We start from the raw sequence: 9,358 nt of genomic DNA, 5'->3' as shown, positions 1-9,358 counted from the left end.
GTAATGGCGAGAACCGAGCCAGCGGATTCATGCTTGTCGAAAGACGCAGCCAGCGGCTCCACGGTGTCACCGTGTTTCCATCTGTCTGCCCTGCTGCCGTTTCCGTCTCCGCTAGCTTGGCAAGAACGGAAAAGCTTCCGCCTGTCAGTTTAGTTCTTGGTAAGCCTCTCGATGACAGGTGGGTGCCAAACTGTCAGGAGGCCAGGGGGGTGAGAGCCTGCCGGCAAGAACGGCGCCGAGGCAGGTCCCACTGCGAGGGTGAAGGTCCGGCGGCAGGATGTAGCCGGTCCGGCAGGAGGGGCAGACGCGAGCACCGCTGGAAATTCTTGTCTTCATTCTGCGTAAGTGAAGAAAAAGTGGGAGACAAACAACCGGTCCGCTGTGTACATATACAGTAAATGAGGACATATTTGAGGCCCGTGCTGGACGCAAGGGCGGGAAAGAAAATCTTCACGACTGCCCAATAGCGTAGCCCTTGGAGGGCAAGGCCTATACAAAATAGAACCGGTATTGTTCGACGGACTATGGGTCAGGAGAAGCTTGTTGGAAGTAGGGATGATCGAGTACACAGCATTATCTGCATCTGTATATGTAATCGGACTGGGCGGGGCCTAACCCTGGAATTGGGCAGTATTTAACCCGGAAGTGGGTCGGGTTGTCTTGAAATGGGCGGGGCTTTAAGCATGCAATTGATATGGGTTGTTCATAAATTGTTATATTTATTGCTGATTAGAAAACTATTTACATGACAGCATCAGCAGTGAGCTACAGATCAAAGGTGTCGTCATGGTAACAAACTATATACAGAACAAGTTTTGTAACAGTGAATACAACACATGTGGTTGAAATTATGAAGTAAAATGTAATGAACAAGAGTTTTCATACTCAATATAATTTTCTTTTCTTAAGTTTCTTAATTTTATGTCCTGCAAGGCTAAGCAAACTGACTGGTGGTGCAGTGTCAGCTGAAGTACTCTCTGTATTGCTCATTACTCTGTATTACTGATCAAGAGGGGGGGGGGGGTTGGTTGGAATGTGTTTGTGTGTTTGTGTGTGTATCTTAATTTGTAATATTATTTATTTATACCACAACTCCCTTTTATTTTTATTTTTTTTTAAATACAGCAAGAAAGTTTCAGACACTCAAAAAGCTGGTTAGAGCCAGCAGGCGGTTAAAAAAAAAAAAAAAAAAAAACTCTGACAGGCAGAGACGCAACACGAGACGCATGTCTGAACAGACCCCACGTTTACCAGAAATCTACTCGTTACTAAGTAAGTAATAGTTCCAACCGAAGTAAAAAAAAAACTGAAGCTGAAGAAACCCTAAATGTTAACGGAAAAGATCCGTGGACCTGAGTAACTGAGGGAAAAGGAAAGAGCTGTTCTGTGTGTGTGTGAGTGAGCAGAACCGGCCGGACACAACAACACAAGGAATCTGTATGTGTGTAGGGGAGGGGCGCTGGGACTAGCCTGTCACAGAATAGTGTAGGGGAGCGGCGCTGTGACTAGCGGACTAGCGCTGTGACTAGCCTATCACAGAACGAAGACACAGTCCGCCACCAAATGAGGACTTTTATTCAATCTGAGGACAGATATTGTTTCAGATTTGGAGGTGGCTAAATTAGACGGTGATTGTTTATGTGAACTGCCTGATATCTACACACAGAGAAACATGCCAATTCATTGAGGCAACATTCCTCAACAGAAAGATCTTCAACGGTGGCCACATCATAAATGTGTAAAGATAAGAGTGATTGATTCAGAGATTGACCTGCTGATTGGAACCAACCTTCCAAAGGCACTGGAGTTGTCCAATGCATGGATGGGAGTCTGTTCGCATTCAAGACTATGCTGGACTGGACTGTAAATGGGCCTCTTAACCCTTGTGTTGTCTTCCCATCAAAACTGAAAGTCAACACTTTTATTGACGCTTTTCTTAAGATTTTTGTCCCTTTTTCAACACTTATTTTAATGTTTGTCACTTTTTTTTACGTTTAATACTATGTACACTAACTTATTAACTTTGGTTTTACCGTTAATTTTGGAATTTATGGTCAATAAACCTCACTTATAGGAAATTGTACCTAATGTTGAAGTTAGAAAAGAAGAAATTAGGAATTATTTAGACTAAAATTAAAGGAATGGATGTTGATGGATAATCACAGACTGGACTATGTCAACTTTTACTGAAAACTGTGTCAGAAATTTGTGAAAGATGAGTCTCTCTATAGCTCTACCTGTTGAGCCGCTCGTGAACGGCAAGTTTCAGAGACTGTGGGGGGTCCAAGAGCGCTCCCTGTCTGTGTAATTTTCGAATTGTCGCAAACTGAGAATTTTTTTTTCGCAAGCCATGCCAGGTGCATTTCCCCCGCTTCAGCTATGTGCTCTGAGTGTCACAGAACCGTCCGTCGCTTCGTGACCACTCTCTCTGTAAATATAGAGTTGAGCAGCGTGGCTGGTAGCGTAGCAACTTCAGTTCATTTTAGTGGACTCGCTCTGCTGTAGACGGGGACGTGTTGGATCCGTGCCTAGACCTCCGATAATGAGCACCGTACAGCCTCCTCTCAAGTTTGTCAGAGACCAGAGACCCAAATGGGCCTCTGTTTCTGTGCGACCGTCTGAATGAGATCCACAATATCAGCGGAGCAATAACATGCACAGCAGACTATATTACAACTCTCCAAATCTCTGACAACAGAGACGGGAAGAGTTATATTTAGAATGTGCACAAAGTTGTAAACCTGAGCAGAAATCTGATGAAACACATCTGAGCTATACTATACTATATACGAGTGCAATGTTGGACCACTATTGTGGTTCTCTAGCCTCTGTGCATCTCTTAATGTAACAATAAATAATTCATTCAATGTTTCATAAAATGAACAAATAGTCTTTATTTTCCCCAAAAAGTAAATACAGGAAGTGGGGCCCAGAGGATGAAAGCCAAATATTACTGAGCCTTGGCACAAAGGTTAAAGGAATAGAATTTATGTAAATCAGTTGTTCTCATTCTTTAGAATTTCAGTGGTCTTATCTGATCCCTCAACATTAATTTAACTTTGGGTCCCTGGTCCCTACACCAGGGGCCCCTGGACCTGTTCACCACAGACACAAATCTTCACAGCTGTTGCTACTGTTATATTATGCTACTGTCTCTTCATGTGGCTCATTATGTTTGGCACATTGTCTGGGTCAGTTCTTTTATCATAAGAAGGTAATACAATGTGAAATCAAGTGATGACGGATTAACACTAATGTTAATGCTAAATTCCCTAAAACCTGTTGATACTACAACAATGCAAAGGCTCTTAACCCTACCGTTTTGCACGTATCATGTAAGACTTGATTTCTTCATTTTTTTGCACATAACTCTCCAGTAAGGGCCATTTAATGGTTTATTTTTCAAAAGGAATTTCGGGGGTTGCACCCCCAGAGCACCCTAGGGAGAGGCCCCCCATCCCGCCACACATAAAAAATCACAATTTAAACCCTGAATGAGAACGATGCTGAAAGAGTCAAAGAAATCACTTTGTGTATTGCAAAATAGGGGTTGCCCCCCCCCCCCCCCCGATCTCACTCCAAGGTTTGGGGAAAAGTTGGCAGCTCTTTTATACCACTGAAGAGACATGCCAACCGTGCCTTTCGTGACGTGATGAAAGACCTGAGAGACGGAGGAGTCAAACATCACCTGCGCTACCCGGCCAGGCTTCATGTTTACTGGGATGAGGAGGACAGGACTCTGAAGGTTTTCAATAATCCAGCGACAGTTGAAGCGGCTCGTTCACTGAAGATGGTTAAAGAGTGTGATGATAATTTTTAATCTCTGTTTAAGGTGAGCGTGCTCGTTTCTCTGTGTTAAGTGCGCCACACTGATGACCATTCTTCGAACTGCGTGTCAATAAAAGACAGCCCAGACACATGGCAGTTATTAATGCACCAGGGCGCAGGACAATTTCTTGCATATTTTACTTTGCGTATTTTACTTTGTTTTATATGCGCTACTTGGGTCGGGCGTACTATTTGTCCAGCAGCTCCTGTGTTGACCAAGAGGGTAAGATACGCGTCAGGTTCGGGGAACGCGGGGGTGAGGGAGGGGGGCTGTCTATGGTACTGTGTTGTTGTTGTTCTTGTTCGGGTCAGATGTACATGTTTTATTCACTTGCGCTTGGTATTGAAAAAGCATTTTTATTTGTTTGCACTTGATGTCATTCAAAATGACTCAAGTACAAGGTAAAATGCATGTAGGAGGCAGAGATTTACGACTGATTTCATTGAATGTGAAAGGGCTCGGCAGTGTAATCAAAAGGGGGAATGTTTTTAAACACCTGAAATTTTTTACAAGAGACCCATGTCAAAACAACTATGCAGCATAGATTGAAATGCAATTGGGTATCTCAGGTACTGTTTATCAATCGGCATTTACATTGCATGCCCGTGGTGTGACAATGTTGTTTAAATAAAATGTCCCATTCCAGGTGACGTCTGTTAACAATTACCTTCTTGGTAGATATTTATTGGTCTCTGGCACTATAAACTCATTCTTGGTAACCATGCTTAATATATATGATCCAAACACGGACAAGCCCAATTTTTTAAAAAAGGTCTTTGATTTGCTTCCAGACGATAGTGACTCGAACATAATAATGGCCAGGGATTTTAACTGCTATCTAGATCCTTTTTTAGATAGATTATCTACGCGACAGGCACCTGAAATTGCATCCGTAAAGCTTCTAAACAACCTTTTGAAAACTAGGAATCTAGTAGATATTTGGAGGATCCAGCATCCTACAAGCAAAGAGTATTCATTCTACTCAAATGTTCACAAATTATTATTTTTTGACTAGCTCTAACCTTATTTCTCAAATCACCAATTCCAAGTACCATAATATTTTGATTTCTGACCATAGCCCCTTAGCAATATCATTAAATATTTCCCTCCCAAGACAGACTTATTCTTTGCGCTTTAACCCAAATCTTCTAAGTGTGACAACTTTACTGAGAGTATAACCTCTAAATTGGAGGATTTTATAAAATTAAATGATAATGTGGAAGTATCTGACCTGACCCTATGGGAAACATTAAAAGTCGATTTGCCTGGTGATATAATCTCCTACATCTGAGCCATAAAAAAGCAGAAAGAGATGAGGCTACTTGAAATTTACAACACTCTTCCTATTTTGGAAAGAGCTTACAGAATTTCTAAATCACCGGATCACTATAAAGAGATATTGAAGCTTAAATATGAATACAATGATATTATGAGTGGCCAAGTTAAGAACTCACTTTTGAAATTAATGCAGAAACACTTTGAGCTTGAGGATAAACCAGGTAAGCTTTTAGCACAACAGCTTAAAGATACCCAGGCTTCAAGAGCAATTCGTGGTATTAAGTCTAAAACAGGCACTCCTCTACCCAATCCTTCTAACATAAACCGTTGTTTCAGTGAATTCTATTCTGAGCTTTACTCCTCAAAACAAAATGTTTCACAATCTAACTTGAACGATTTCTTTGACTCTATATCATTGCCCAAATTGAGTGAGGCTGCTACGAAATGTCTTGATTCAGACTTTACACTGCAGGAAGTCATCAATGCCATAAAGTCATTTCCATCAGGCAAGGCTGGTTAGTGAGCAGAGTTCTACAAAAGATTTACCGATGCTCTTGCACCACTTCTGCTCAGGATTATGTGTAATTCTAAAAATGATGGAAAACTGCCAAAAAAACCTCTATGAAGCAAACATTTCTTTAATTTTAAAAAGGCGCCGAGATAAAACCGACCCTGCAAGCTTTAGGCCAATTGCGCTTCAAAACTTTCATCGCAAAGTAATAACTAAAATCTTGGCTACTAGACTAAACAAATATCTGGCTTCTTTTATCCATCTTGACCAGACAGGGTTTATTCCCGGCAGACTCTCTTTTTGTCCAATGTCAGGTGCCTGCTTAATACTAATTACTCGGATTTTAGTGGTACCAGTGGAGCATCTATTCTGTCCCTTGACGCACACAAAGCTTTTGATCAGGTCGAGTGTCCTTATTTGTTTGAGTCACTACGCAGGTTTGGTTTTAGGGAAAATGTTATCTCCTGGGTGAAGCTGATATATGCAAAACCGTGCTGCTCTTTTTTTGCCCTTTTTTTTTGCAACACTCTGTACAGCAGGGTGGTGCATTGTCTCCGGCGCTCTTTGCTATTGCACTGGAGCCCCTTGCTGTAACAATAAGAGAACACCCCCAGGTGAAGGAACTTCAGATTGGAGGTGTGGAAACGCTTATTAGTTTATACGCTGACATCGTCATATTGTATTTATGCAATGCTGAGAAATCAGTTCCCCCTCTTCTTGAGCTGTTCGAGTCTTTTGGTCAAATATCAGGGTACACGATCAACTGGTCAAAGAGTGAGTTTGTGCCTCTTTCCAGTAGTTATTCATCAGGTTTTTTTACAAAGTATTCCGTTCAAAATAGTGAATGATCATTTCACCTACCTTGGTCTGACTGTACCTAAGGATCCCAAACTAATACTCAAATTACATTTTTCAGAGTTTATTTCAAAATTAAAACAAAATATTGATTGTCGGAAAATTATTCCCTTATCAATGATTGGACGCATAAACTCAAAGAAAATGATCTCCCTTCCTAAATTTCTACATTTATGTCAAAATCTCCCCATTTATTTCACCACAGCCTTTTTAAAGACTCCAGGTCTTTAAAAAGGCTGCGGTGAAATAAACCGTCGCTTCGGACAATTATCTTGTCCTATATTTGGAATGGCAAAAACGCCAGAATTTGGAAGGCACACTTACAGAAATCTAGATCAGAGTAAGGGCTGGACCTACCTGTATTTAAGCCCTGCTATTGGGCTGCCAATGTTAGGGCATTAATGTTCTGGCAGTGCCTTTGTGGCTTAAGAGGGAGGCCAACTCTGTGAATAATTCTTCACTGCTAGCTATGTTATTTTCCAAGTTTGAAAAGCCGGGGTCCCATAAGAATTTGTGTTTTGTGGTAAAACAGTCAGTAAGAATCTTGAACCAGGTCAGGTGCTTTCTAAAGTTACCATATACGTCAGTACAAACACCTATATGTTTTAACCATTGTTTTCTGCCTCCTTGGCATCACATACTGTACCATGACTGGAGAAAGAGGGGCTTGGTTTCAGTCAATAATCTGTACATTGACGTTAAATTTGCATCATTCAGCCAACTGAAAGGAAAATACAATCTTCCTAATTCCCATTTCTTTCGTTATTTGCAGGTTTGGCATTATGCTCAATCAAAAATTGAAGATTTCAAAATCTACCCCTGGAGCAGGAAATTTACAATAGTTGCAAGAGCCCTCCTTTCTCCAAGCGTCTTATTTTGAGAATTGTACGCCAATTTGATTGCATTGTTGCGCACACTGTGAAAACTATGGGTACTTGGAAAGAAGAGTTAGGTGTGGAACTATCTGAATCCATGTGGAACAAATGTTTGTCTAATATTCATTCCTGCTCTTTAAACAGCAGACACCAACTAGTTCAATTTAAGATTCTACATCGCTTACATTATTCCAAAGTTAAATTACACAGAATATATCCATTGGTTTCCCCAGTGTGTGATAGATGTAATGTGTCAAAGGGTACACTGTCCCATGCTTTTTGGGGCTGCTGTTCACTGGCAAGCTTTTGGTCTAGAATATTTGATCGGTACTCCAAAGCGTATTAGCGGCCCCATCAACCCGAGGCTGAACTTGCGATTTTTGGCTGCTCACAAATAACAAAGACAATTCCAACTATAATGCGGCAACCATTGGAACTGGGAATGATAGTTGGCAAGAGACTGATATTTTAGGAATGGAAGTCTCCCACTCCTCCTTCCTTTCAGGTATTGGTCATTGAAATGCTATCCATAATACAAATGGAGAAACTCCGCACTGGTCAAATGGACACATTTTTTCCGTTCCTGGAACTCGTTATTAACTTATTTATTACAGTAATTAATCATGTTTCTGTATTAACAACTTTTCATCCTACTGCTGTATTGTATTGAATATGACTGTAAAGAACTGGCAATAGTTACATCTGAGCCCTGTTTGTTTGTTTATCTGTTTAATTTGAAAGTCCAAATAAAACATATTTAAAAAATAAAAAAGAACATTGATGTAGGAAAACGGGTCAATTTGACCCCCGACGACAACACGAGGGTTAAAGGTGACGGGAGTAGAGAAACTACTGGTGGACAGCCAGATGTCACTGTCAATAGAATCTCTGTTGCAAGCTTGGATAATTTGTGGAAGCAGCAGCTAAATAATGATTTTCCTGAATGCAGTCAGAGAATGCAGAGAGGACGGTCAGATCCTGGAATACGTTACAAAAACTGTTAAGTGGAAGGATGGCCATTACAGTATTAGCTTAAAAAGGATGTAAACATGCCAAATAACAGGAGAGTTGCCTAACAGCGTGCTCTGATCCTCAAGAGGAAAAGATCCTTCATTTCACACTGATTGTACTGCTTTCTCAGAATGATGTCATCTACAAAGGCCAACCAGAGATGGTACCATCTGAGGATCTGGAACGGAGTGCCGGTAGGGTACAGTGGTGTGAAAAAGTGTTTGCCCCCTTCCTCATTTCCTGTTCCTTTGCATGTTTGTCACACTTAAGTGTTTTGGAACATCAAACCAATTTAAACAATAGTCAAGGACAACACAAGTAAACACAAAATGCAATTTGTAAATGAAGGTGTTTATTATTAAAGGTGAAAAAAAATCCAAACCATCATGGCCCTCTGTGAAAAAGTGATTGCCCCCTATACCTTATAACTGGTTGGGCCACCCTTAGCAGCAACAACTGCAACCAAGCGTTTGCAATAACGTGCAATGAGGCTTTTACAGCGTCCTGGAGGAATTTTGGCCCACTCATCTTTGCAGAATAGTCCTAATTCAGTTACATTAGAGGGTTTTCAAGCATGAACGGCCTTTTTAAGGTCATACCACAACATCTCAATAGGATTCAGGTCAGGACTTTGGCTACGCCACTCCAAAGTCTTTGTTTTTCTTCAGCCATTCGGTGGTGGACTTGCTGGTGTTTAAAGGATCATTGTCCTGCTGCAGAACCCAAGTTCGTTTCAGCTTGAGTACACAAACAGATGGTCGGACATTCTCCTTCAGGATCTCTTGGTAGACAGCAGAATTCATAGTTCCTTTTATCACGGCAAGTCTTCCAGGTCCTGAAGCAGCAAAACAGCCCCAGACCATCACACTACCACCACCATATTTTACTGTTGGTATAATGTTCTTTTTATGAAATGCATAATGTGTTCCTTCTACGCCAGATATACTTGGACACACACCTTCCAAAGAGTTCCACTTTTGTCTCATCGGTCCACAGAAT

The sequence above is a fragment of the Etheostoma cragini genome, chromosome 13, assembly GCF_013103735.1.
Source record: "Etheostoma cragini isolate CJK2018 chromosome 13, CSU_Ecrag_1.0, whole genome shotgun sequence".
Taxonomy (NCBI): domain Eukaryota; kingdom Metazoa; phylum Chordata; class Actinopteri; order Perciformes; family Percidae; genus Etheostoma; species Etheostoma cragini.
The sequence above is the reverse complement of the archived record's forward strand: the minus strand, read 5'-3'. Positions refer to the sequence as shown.